A 12,843-nucleotide genomic window follows, 5' to 3' on the forward strand; every position below is an offset into this window, starting at 1 on the left:
TTTGTATAACAGGCCTTGTAATATACAAATTGTTAAAATATGTACATTTCTTTGTCCGTTACCGGCTCCCACTGATCCCTAGATGACCGTGCCTGTTGCATCGCGAAATTATTCGTTTCAGTCACAATAATGTTTATCAGTTGCAAATCAACAAATAGCAGAAAGTATGCTAAAGGATCGAATGCATCTGTAAGGGTGAATTTACACCCCGGACTTCCCCGAAAAAGAAATTTCGGAGGAGGTGGAGGAGGACTGTCTACATTTAGTTCCACCCATGTTCTGGCAGAGGGGACGTCTCCATTGTCGCTAATGTCTGTCGACACATCCTGGCTACAGGTGATGTCTGAGTCACTGTCAGACAGTTCTTCATATTCATAATCTGTATCTGACATTCTGACAATAAAAAAAATTTATTTAAAAACCCGTTATAACAATTATTATTATTCTCAGGAAATAATATATTTCTTATAAACTTACTTAATAATTACTGGATAAATTTTATCAAGTTGGTATTTATGAGCGCACAAGAACGAAAAGAGAACGTTTCTACTAGAAACTAAGACGCGTGAGAATTTCTCGATGCACTCGAAAGAAGAACAAAGAGAGAGAATTTCTAGGAACAAACATCTGACATTATTTATTGCAGTCAAAAATTATAACATTGGAGAACCCCGGTATCGGAAAATTTTGTACTTACAGTACAATACGCATTTCCATTTAGCAAATTTTTATTACAAGTTCTCCATCTTAGAATTGATAATTACATGCAGGTGTTTGGAAGTTCTTTCTAAATGCCTTTTATACGTAAATAATTTTACAGAAATATGAATAACATATCACCGTTTATGATTGTTGACTATAATATATATATGTTTACAACAATTTATAAAATTCAATACTTGAAAAATTCAAAAAACTTTTTTGTATAAACATTCAATCAATCTGTTATGTTACGTAGACAGTTATATTTTTTCAAAAATAAAATCCTGCAGCTCTCTAACCTGACGTGGAGATACAATATAGCTGATAGTTTACAACGCGACTGATGGGGGGGGGCGGTTGAAGTTGTAAAAGTAGGTCAACACACATTTGTGCATCGATGGTGTATATTTGATTTTGTTTATGTTATTTATACTATTATAATAACAGAGCACTATAATAAGCGATTATTACCTTATTATATGAACGACTATATATTTATTTTTTTATGTATTACGGAAGTATCGCAATAAACCGGAATTACTTTGTTTTTTAGAAAGACTTGTGGCTGGATGATTCTGAAAAAACGTTTATAAACGTAAAATAGTATGAATATACATATGAATTTAATAAACTCGAATAAAATTAAATGAGAGTAATGATTTATGATTGTTTGCATATGTTTATAGCTGACAAAGTATCTCTGAGAAGGCATGGCTTTTTGCTTGAAAATTCCCACCCCACAAACTCGAATCGAAGCTTATTCGACGAAGGATAGTCAATTAGCTATAATCTACCAAATACAGCTCAACAAGCATGTGAACGACGGTTTGTTTTATCCAATAAACAAAAGAAGGTTGTTCTATAGATATAACATGGGAAGGAGGAGTTTTGTACAAACTGTAATCAATTCTGTAGCAATCTAAGTTTTTCGTTTGCTTTCTTGTATGTGTCTTTTGACTGTCTCAACCAATAAATGTTTTGTCACCACCTCCGGACCATAAATATTTCGCGAAATACCGTCCTCTCCCATTGTAAAGCAATTAGAGATGAGGAGGCAGATTATTGGCTGATAAAATCGATAGTCAACTTCTTTTACACTGTAGTTGGTTACTTTCTGTCTATGTGGAAATTAGATCAACGAATCAGCCACCAGTGAAAACAGTGGAGCTCAAATTTCCACTAAGTGCCATCCCTCTGAGGCTACAGTCTTTGAAATATCTAAACAATCGCTATAAAATTGTTTGTTTCTATCGTTTTTAGCTCTAATTAGCTAATTTATTGTTCTTAGAGAGTATTTAGGTGAGTAAACATTATTTTAGAACTGTGAAGTTATAAATTATTTGGGAAAGTGAACATTTTTCCTTGCTATTACATAATATGAGAAAATATGTAAACAATCGCATACATAATATGAGAAAATATGTAAACAATACTATGCAAAATTGCATAGTATAGTCGATTATTTAAAAATCGTCGAAAAATATTATAAAAATAATGCTTCTTACACATTATCGCTAAGAAAACTTGTGTTGACTTCGACCCTCCGATGACTCATCCACTCCCCTCCTAGGAGAGTAATTAGAGAAGTAGTGTGAAAAATGACAATAACTTCTCACTTGCTGTAGCTAGAAAGTTGTGGTTTTCAAAGAACACGTGTGTGAGTAACGAATTAACGATATTATAGCGATTTTATATAAATAAATACATTTTTTTTTTTTGAACTTTATAATTTTATTATTATAATTTTAAATTCGTGATAAACAAAATACAAAACTACAGTAAACTGTAATATGATTTTGCTAGAAAAGAAAAAGAGACTGAATGTAGCGCGAATTTGAAACGAGATAGCACATTTGAAACAATACTTGCACCCGTAAAAGTGCTTTTCCTGCAAAACATTGTATTTTCGATAGAAGAACACAGAGTTTTTATAAAAACTCAGTATATGAATATTTTTCATTAGCTTATTACCAGAGAAAGGTTTTTTTCTGTCCTACATTGCTTGAGCCGCACTACCCCCTGGAGTTTGTCATGAAGAGAGAAATAGTATATTGTAAACAATGATATTTTACACCATGAGGCTATACAAGGGCGCATTTCGTTTATTACAAAAGAGAACATATTACTTTACATTATAAAATTTGTAAATAAAATCTATTGATTTATTTTTATTTTATGATTTTTTCGAAAATGAAACGTAAATATAATTGTAAATTTGTATATATGGATAAAATTACATCAAATGTGTTTAGATGAAAATAAAGTATAAAAATACTAAATGCAAGAAAATATTCAACAATCTGTACAGAACAATCGATATAGGAAGATAAGAAAAAATTAGGCTAGACAAGCGTGTTATTTTGATTTCCTCCATAATTGCTGGCAGGTGTTCCAAAGAACTTTTATTATAAAAGCTTTATTATGTGTATTTTTACACAAATACAAACAATTTCTTATATCACAATAATATTTATTCTATAATTATTCGTTTCTAGCTTTATATGCTGACATACAAGCTTTACAAAAAAATCTCACAAAAAATCAGAATAATTTATAATACACCATTTTACGAAATGATTTTCTAAAAAATTTTAGTTTAAAACTTTATTTATTTTATTATGTATTATTTAAAAACTTGTTATTTTTCTTATAAAACAAAACTGGCAAGAAGACACTTGACACAGGCTTCTAGCTAGCTTCACATATAGATACACAGCTGGATGACCTTGAGAACAGCTGATTGTAAACTTTCGCGGGATGTTCCCAAGATTGCCTGAAGGGGAGTAGATTTTTCTACACGAGTCTGAACGAGGTATGATGAAGAATTCTTGATGGGCCTATATGAGTATATATAAAATATTTCTAATAAGGAAAAAATGTTTCTTAGATTTTACATTGGAAGAGGTAAAAAGAGCAATTAATTGCTTTTGTGAGTATATCAGCTTATAGGGAAAAAATCGTTAACCTCTCATCAGAGATGGCCTACAGACTCTCGCGTATGTGGGTGGTGTGGTAGGAGGCAAAGAATACAAAAGTGCCTTACACGGGGACTTTTTTGTCCCTGCCGGATGACAAAAAAGGAAATGTATCAAATATTACGAACATTCGAATTTCCTATGCAAGTCGGTAGTCGATGGAACGTTCATGGCGAACACGAAAACTTTGCCAAACTCGATTGGCTCTGATGACGACACTGGATGGAGTGACTAAGATAAAAAAAAAACTCGCTGGATGTCCTTGAACATCTGAGTTTTTACAGAATTTTCGATTGTAAAATCTTCTTCCAATTGGTTAGACTTCCCTTTCCCCGCTTCTGGATTGGTCTCTCATCTGTCTCCAGGTGGTAAATTTAGATCGGTTTGGGTGGTGAGAAAGGTCTGCCCGGGATGTTCTACCTGACAACATCCTTCCAGCTTTGACCAAAATTATCGATAGAACTAGGACACTGACGCTCATATTTTTTCTTGTCATTTCCTTTTCTTACGTTCTAAAATATAATAATTCCCCTTTTCTATTTTGTTCAATAATTTCTTCCTGTTTACTTGACTGTATATGAGTGATGGTATAGAGTTTACCTGTGTCAAAGTCTGACATCGCTGTCTTGACAGAGGTAAACTCTACACCTTGCAGAAAGGATTGTTTGTTTCTGTGTCGCGTCATTCTTTCATTACAAATTATTACAAAACCATTTTTAAGTTCGAACACAATCTGGCACCTCACCTGGACCTGATCTTATTCAAACAGAATACTTTAAAATGTTTTTTAGAGTAATCTTACTTACAGTACAGGGTCTTTTAAAGTATTAAAAGAAACTCTAACTTTCCAGATGCTTGGATTGAATCTCTAATTATTTCAATATATAAGAAAGATGATGTTGATGACCCAAAAAATTATCGTCTTGTTTTCTTGGTTCCTGTAAATGGGAAACTATTTACATTCTTATTAAATAAAAAATTAAACGAATAAATACAAAATATGAGATTTTGTGTCAAGAGAAAGCATGTTTTTCACTTCTCCGATCTTGTGAAGATTATATATTTATATTATACAGTTCAAATTACAAAAATGAAAAAGCTTCATGCTATTTTTTAAGACTTTCAATCTGCTTTTCACACTGTCATTCATAAAGTGATGAAATGGATTGATTTGTTTTCTGCTATTTTTAATGCCAAAATCGAATCGTTCGAAATACGATTCGAAGATTGAACGACTTCATGATATGAAATAAATTCAGAGTGCGACGCGGTACTGTAAATATATTTTACATGAACCATAATCGTGAAATCTCTACCTTAATTAATCACTAATTATTTTGCAAGAGAAAAATTTTTTTAAAGTTATCTTATATTCTCCTATCTACTTTCACATATTCATATATATCATTTAACTTTCATTCACATTTTCCTAGACATATCGTAAAGCTTTTATAAATTCATCAGCATATTTTTATTTCTATTGTATATTCTATTGTAGTTAAATGATTAAGTTATTTAGTTTTACTGAAATTTTCTTTACTATTCTTTAGAGAGGTGTATTAAAATAAAATCATCAACTAAAGCACCACTAACTGATTACAAATTGATTTGACATTAGACATGATTAGTTTCTTCATCTGCTGACAAATTTCAACATCAAACAATAATGAATTTTTGTAATACCTGTACATAGATTTTATACTTTCAGAAAAAATGTAAGTTAAAGTAAAACTGCGCAATAATTTAACGAATCAAACTATTTTGTAAATGATACAAATGTGAGATCCGGACTTTTGCAAGATTTTTTTCTTATATTTCCGAAATATTTTATTTTTATTTTTGTAAAAGCCATCTTTAAAATAACATTGCCGGAAAAAGGAATTGAATATCACCCTTCTCACCAACAACCGTTAAGAATTTTTTCACAACAACTGCTAAAAGTTTGTAACTCTCCATCCAGAACATCAACATTCGCCCACACAATCGTCGTCAAACTAAAAATGCAAGAATATAATATTGCATGTTGACATCTGATTTCACCATCTTTGCATTGTCCCAGAAACACCTTACTCTATACCTGTTGAAAGCTATATTCGTCTTCGACACCATGCAGTCACCTGACCAATTTTTCCAGACCGATTTACCCCTTCTCTGAGGGGACAGAATCTCTCTAAACGCTGAATTTAGTGGACAGTCACCTCGCAACTCGTGGAATTTTTAATAGTTGGGCAGAAACGTTTAATTAGTGCCAAGGATCCCAAGTAAATATATTAGTTCGAATCTCTAAAGAAATTGGAAAAAGGTATGATATCGAAATCGATGTAAACTCTTTCTTGGCCTCTCTAAACTGTATGCACAAGTTTAGGAATCTTGTACGAGATAGTTTAGAACGGATTTTGTCAGATTTTGTTTTTGTAAATTGTGCATTTGTTTAATTTATTAAATTTCTGATTTTACTTGTTAATGGTGTTTATTAAACGTACGTTTCCTACGCCTTACTGAAAACCCCTCTCTCCCACCCCCACTCAACCTGACAAACTGACTTTGACCTCACAGGATCAAGAAATTAAACGCACCATCTGTTAAGTTCGATATTCAATTTAATAAAATTGTAACACGTGTGTTTATGTTACGTAGTGTTGATGTACAGTCCACAGCTCTGTCACACGTGTCAGGTGTGTTGTGTAACTATAGATTTGAAAATGCGAGGCGAGATCTTCCTGCCTAGAGAGGGAAAAATTGTGCTTTCCTTTTGGTGTGGTTGGGCAGTGCTGACCGGAGTGTGTGGCTGTGTGGCTGGCAAAGAACCAGTGTTGTGCCTTTATTAATTAATTGTCGGGTGCCTGAGTGTTACTCGCTTGTGGAGTGCCAGAGTGTTACTCACTAGTGTTGAAAATAAATTACAAATAGTGTTGTGGTTGTGTTATAAATAATTTGTGTACTGTGGTTAGAACGTGTATACAGCAACATGTTAAAACATTTACACCACCCACTGACAAAGTAAGCAGGTTTTGCCAACCTGTTGCCAGCAAGAGGATAAGACATTCACCTTATCCTCGGTTACCCACACTAATTTATTAACATAACACAAAATTTAATAATTGTTTAACCATATTCTCACTGATTTTCTGTTTAGAAGGACTGTTTATTTATTATGCTGTAAAAATGCTAGTACGTATTTTGGAATTGTACAAATATAGGAACATAGTACTGAATTATTTAAATACTGTACAAAATTAAACTATAGTAATTTTAAAACGTAGACAAATGTTTTTCTGTGAATATATATGATTTACAAAATTTAATATTCAAGCATATTTATCTCTACCTTTTCGATTAACTGAAATTGTAAAAATTTTATTTACCAATAATTTCGGAACTATCGTTTAGAATTTTTTAGGATTGTGATGTTTCTAATGCTTTAATTTCGTACAACACTTGAATGCACATCTGTACGATTTCATCTAATATTGGACTCGATGAATAAAATCGTCTCAACTAGTGTCTAAAGAGCTTGTGTACACTAGATTCCTCTTTAAAATTTCCGTGCCCGAAATTTATATCCTCTAGCATCAATAAACTCTGTTTTGCTATGTTTGTTTTGTGTTCCTGTACGATTCGTTCTCTCAAGCAATTTTATGCTTACTCGTAACAATTATAAACCTGACCAAGAAGAAATCGTGTTAAGATGTCAACCATATTTTCCATTCAGAAATTTTACGTAATAGTTATTAAGCCCCAACCGATAACTCCTATTGTGGTATAGCTGAAGCCAAGACAGGTATTTATAAAAGTTCTGAAAAACAATGGAACGAGAGGAAAAATGAAAGAATTTTGAAAAATAACTGAAAAAAATAATTCTTTTTCATACTCTTGCAGCGTGGAATAATTTTCACTTGTTACAATGGTATAATGGCATTTTAATTTACACAAACAACTTTTTATGACGTATTTTTATGATTTCTTGTACGTGTGGAACATATAGGAGTACAATTTGTTCTTATCTAAGAAACTTGAAGTGACTTTTTGGCTACTCGAATTCTACTTCTGCTATTTGTATTATAAGTAAACATATTTTAGTTCTTTTATAAGAAAAAATATTTTTTACTTTTATGCTTTTGAATATACTATATATAATAAACGATTGAAACAAGGAAATGGTACATTTTAGTCATTACATGAAAATACTAAAACCCTTATACGGAATGTCATAAATTTTTCCTATATTCTAAGTTTACAACATACTGCAAATGTTATTATACATTTAATTAATTTTTTTTTATTTGGTACAGTTATACATGTATTATGAAATACATTTCAATACATTGTATAAAAAATACATTTCGACAATAATGTTACAAATCAGTATCATAATATCTTCAAACATATTAATCATATTAAGATAATTGATATTATTAAACTTCATTATTGTCGATGTTTTGATTTTCACGCAAATTATCAATTCTGCATTCTTCCTTTCTGTCCACTCTTTCTTTCTTACAGAAAAAATCAATTATTTTATCAATAAGATAATTTAAAGGTGTTTCCACAAATAAATGCATGAGTAACGATGCTATCAATGTTAGGCACATCACCATTAGGAACAACATCCACTAACAGAAAAAATGCATGCATTAATTAAAACAAATAAAGTATAATATTTATTAAATAATAATATCTTTTGTTTTCAAATATATTTAATAATGTTGTTTACGTTTTAAAACTTTACATTTAATCTTCGATGTAACTTTTTCGTATATAATGCCAAAAATTACTTCTGTTTTTAGACTTAAATCTATGTTATATATTTATATCAGGTTACATCAGAAGATAAGAAAGTCCTCTCATATTACTCTTATCATCTATGGACCTAGGTGCCTAATCCTTACTTTACCTTATATGAATTGGAATTTAACATGTAAGTTTTCTGAGTTGTAGAAACTTACTAAATGTTAGTCACTCGAGACAATATATAAAAGCAGAATTTCCACACCACCTGAATCAAGTTTTTTGCTTCTCTCTAATTTTCAGACATTCATTTTTTTCTCACCTATTTATCAAGTATTGTTGAAAAAAATATAGGACTGTACAGAAAAAATGGTCTCTAAGAATAACTAAACCTGTAAGGTAAGTAAAAAATATTGTAAGGTTTACAAGTATTTATTTAGCAATATGCAAACAAGCATTTTCCTCGACAAAAATAATACCTTATGTAACGAATTCGGAAAACTTTCAGTTATTCTAAACCACAGTTTACTCAAAGTTTCAATATGATGGACAACATTTACTGTTGATTTTTCTGATGAATAGATTTGATAAATGTGGCCGTATCTGAACTAATATTATATCATATCCATAAATCTTTATGAGCCTACGATGAATTTCACATTTCGATAAACCAGGTGTCGGATTAGATAAATGATCTCATCTCTACCATAGTAAGTAGATCAAGCCATTTTTAATTCGTCAGTAATATAAGCAAACTTTTTAAGCTATCCTATAGCGCATAAAAAATTACCTTTCGTATCGGTTAACAAAAGTTCACTATAATATTGTAATTTTTACATTATCAGCTCTGTTACCTATAACAAAAGAAAAACTATGGCGATTGGTCTAACAAACAGCCTCCAAAATTTTAACATTTCTGTACACAGGAGACCTCGAAACATCAGAAAATAAAAATTTTCAAGGGATTTTCTGTATGTATGTATGTTAGTGTATGTATGTATATGGCAGGGTAACATATTGATCACTCTTATTGAAACTTAGTAACTCTTGTGCTTTCCGTCGAAATTTTCTAAAATTATTACATGAAGGTTTATTATTATACCATTAAATGGCAATGATGAAAGGTCTCGAGGGGGAAGAAATGAAGACAGATTGTATGTCGTGTCTCGAATAGGCACGTAAAATATGACGAGCCTATTCGAGTAATTACCATTTACATTTTTTTTTTTTTTTTTTTATAAAACTCATCACTATCTTCAAAATTTAAATTTTTTCTACTTTATAATATTTAAAAATATTAAAATTTATCGTATAAAACACAATGAGACGACTCCACATGCGTAGTTTTTGAATGTTTCCGGAAAAGTTAATTAACTCTTCGCTGAATTTTTATTTATTTCTATTGTTAAACTAATCTTACCAAAGTTATAGCTGATGCGTAAAGACCTTTCCGTAAATGACCATAAATATACATTAAAATTAGAACATGAAGCATGTAGATCCAAATAATTAATTTGTCCAACATACAAAATATTCGCAATGAAAAAATTCGATTACAGATACCTGTAATGAAATCAGGCTCTTAATATGAATTAATAAATCAATTTACAAATATAATTCTTAAACAATAACTAAATTTTATGTGAAATTTCTTTAAAACTCATTTACTTACCACCATATCCCATAATGCATGCAACACAAATCCATGCGGTAGCCACAGTAAAAGCAAATGGAGAAAACGTGTGATGTAAATACACTATAGTGTCGTTTGGTGACGTTTCTCTTTTGTAATCGTGCAATCCAAATATTGCCAACATTATCAATATAATACTGCCAATCCAAAATATCAGAAGGGTTTTCTGTAATATGATTTAAAAAACTATATTTTAAACTATCAAAAATCACTATTACATTAAAAGTTGAGAAATATGAAATTTCTATACAAGGCTAAATGTATATACAAAAAATAGAGATAAAGGCTAGTTGCTGGATAAAAATTTAATTACAGGTATCGCTTGCTTAATTCAGAATTTGATTAACGCTGGAAATTAATTGCGGCAATCTTTTTATATATGTAGCAGAAGTAATAGTTTATTCAGCCTAACTAGCTGTCCTTATTTAACGTGGATACAGTATTTTAATTAACAGGATTTTGACATAAGCGATAGGATCGAGGACTTAATTGACCGCTTAAATCATAGGTACCGGTAATTTTTATGAAATATTTTGTTTCCATGTTTTGGAAAGATCAAATGAAGCAAAAACATTTATTACTACTAAATTGATCTTAATAGTCGTAGCACTGAACTTATCGATACAAAATCTTGTGTGATCTCTTGCTTCTGTATGTGTTTATAGCAAGAAGCTTTTTCATATACAGTAAAAAAAAATTAAACGTTATAAAGTAATTTGTGCACATAGTATAATTATGTGAGGACCGGGTTTAACCCGGCTCAAATGCTTTTTTTTATTGTTCAAATCCCCTCGTGAGAAATTGGAGAAACGGTCGAAAATTCTAAGGATGTGCAGCCTTCCGCCTTCGAAACGCACTTCCTTTCTCTCCGCATCTAAACTTTTAGTCACGGAGATAGAATCATCAGCGATTCAAAACTATCGCGATTGGTGATCGAAGATAACGTGACCTGTAGTATATAAGGAGGGAAAGAGCTGATAACGAAGTCGCTGAAGGTCCGAAGAAGACGCACGTCCCGCCGGATCCAAATCGGGAATCGAAGGCCAAAACCCGAGGACTCCGAGGCCCGCCGAGGAGGAGCCGCCACGACTGATCTTCCTGCTAGTCGAGATGATTACTCCTTCGATTACAATTGATATACCCTAGGAAGAGGTATGACCTCTAAATTTGTAAACTCACTCTCTCTAGCGGTTAGGAACTGGACGCGTTAGATTTTCTGTATTTTGCTTATCCGTCTGAATAAATCGTTTTTTGTTTTCATCATGGTTCCGTTATTTCGAATATCGCCTTAACTTATCGACGAACCCACACACTTCCTCCACTCGACCTGACAAATAATTACCCCATCCCGACAAGTCGGGATATCATTAAATTTTAGCCATCCTTGACAGTGGGGTGGGTCGTGCTAACCTGTTCGTCGAAAAAAAGGAGGTACGACTTCGACCTACCTCCCGGCGTTCCCACAATTATAGTACAGTAGTTATTTATACTTCGATCGACTGTAATTTCAAACTCTTCAGAGTTCGTACGTTGAACTTGACATAAGTTCTATTCGCAGTTCAAACTTCGCGTGCAGTGAAGTAAATGCGCTCAAAACGTAAATGCAATCCATTGTGTGCCCAAGTCGTTCGTCTGCGACTGTGCAACGCAGTGAGCGAGAATATTGACAAAAAGAGATAAAGACGTTTAGTAAGTTCAGTACGACCATATTGACGCTATCGAATGAGAAAAAGTAACGGCAGAAAATGATGTCACATATTGGCGTTTATCATTTCGAAGAAAAAAAAAATGAATTATTGCACTGTACAGAAGTAAAAAGAAGATAGTTCGAAAAATCGTAATTTGTATATATCTATGTATGTCTACAGTTTTAAAACTATTAAAGCAAAAATGTTTTCATCATCGACGATGGGTATAACAAACAATCTTTAGTACAATGGCATGTGCGCAGTATTAAGCGAATAGAGGCTAGTTGCGATAAGTATGTAACGGAGAAATTTTCGGATTGGACCAGAACCGAATAAGTCATCGATCAAGATTGAACAGATACTGCTTCGGGGGTATGAACTGTTAAAAAAATTGCATATAAACGGCGAGAAAAAGAAAGCAATTAACCTGTTGCTAAGACGTCTGATAGTACGAAGCATAAAAAACGAATTAGAACCATAGAATAGACTGAACATTTGGGTACAGATTCACGAATGTCAAAGACTTTAGACTTGTACCCGGCTAGTATCCCTGTTAGCCATAATAAATTAGAGCCACCAGTAAAAACAGACGTTCATCAGATCTGAAAAAAACACACAAAAAGAAACTGACGGCTAGTTGCAACTTAAAAAAAAGGGGGAAAACACTAGGTTCATTGTTTGTTTGTCTGATAGGTAATGTCCGGTGATAATTAGGTTATTCGGCCAAAAATTATTATATATAATCATAAAATAAGTTACATTTCAGATAACTCAATATTAAATTGTGACAGGAATTATTGTACCTAACAAAAATGCCAAAAAAGTTAACCAAAAAAGACAAAATTGATATTTCAGAGGATAGAATTGTTTCGAAAAAACAACGAAATTATGCAACTAAAATCAATTATTAGTACAAGAGAAAATTACAGATCTTGACAAAAATAAAAAAATACTCCCAGAAACATCGAAAACTCGAAATGGAACGAAAACCTTTACCTAATATTCTGATGGATGAAAAAATGGACGTTTGTCTGTTTCAAATATTAACATGACGTTT

The 12,843-nt window shown here is 32.0% G+C and overlaps 1 long non-coding RNA gene across 1 annotated transcript; it reads right to left on the bottom strand.

Annotated features, from left to right (window-relative positions):
* Positions 1-8,065: 8,065 nt before the first annotated feature.
* On the bottom strand, positions 8,066-10,258 carry LOC136980035 (uncharacterized). The gene is made up of 3 exons (XR_010881484.1): positions 10,078-10,258; positions 9,826-9,968; positions 8,066-8,290 (listed from the first exon to the last, which is right to left on the bottom strand). It is a non-coding gene; the product is annotated as an uncharacterized lncRNA (long non-coding RNA).
* Positions 10,259-12,843: the final 2,585 nt, after the last annotated feature.

This window comes from Centruroides vittatus, unplaced genomic scaffold (assembly GCF_030686945.1).
Source record: "Centruroides vittatus isolate TY-2023 unplaced genomic scaffold, ASM3068694v2 contig_659, whole genome shotgun sequence".
Lineage (NCBI taxonomy): Eukaryota > Metazoa > Arthropoda > Arachnida > Scorpiones > Buthidae > Centruroides > Centruroides vittatus.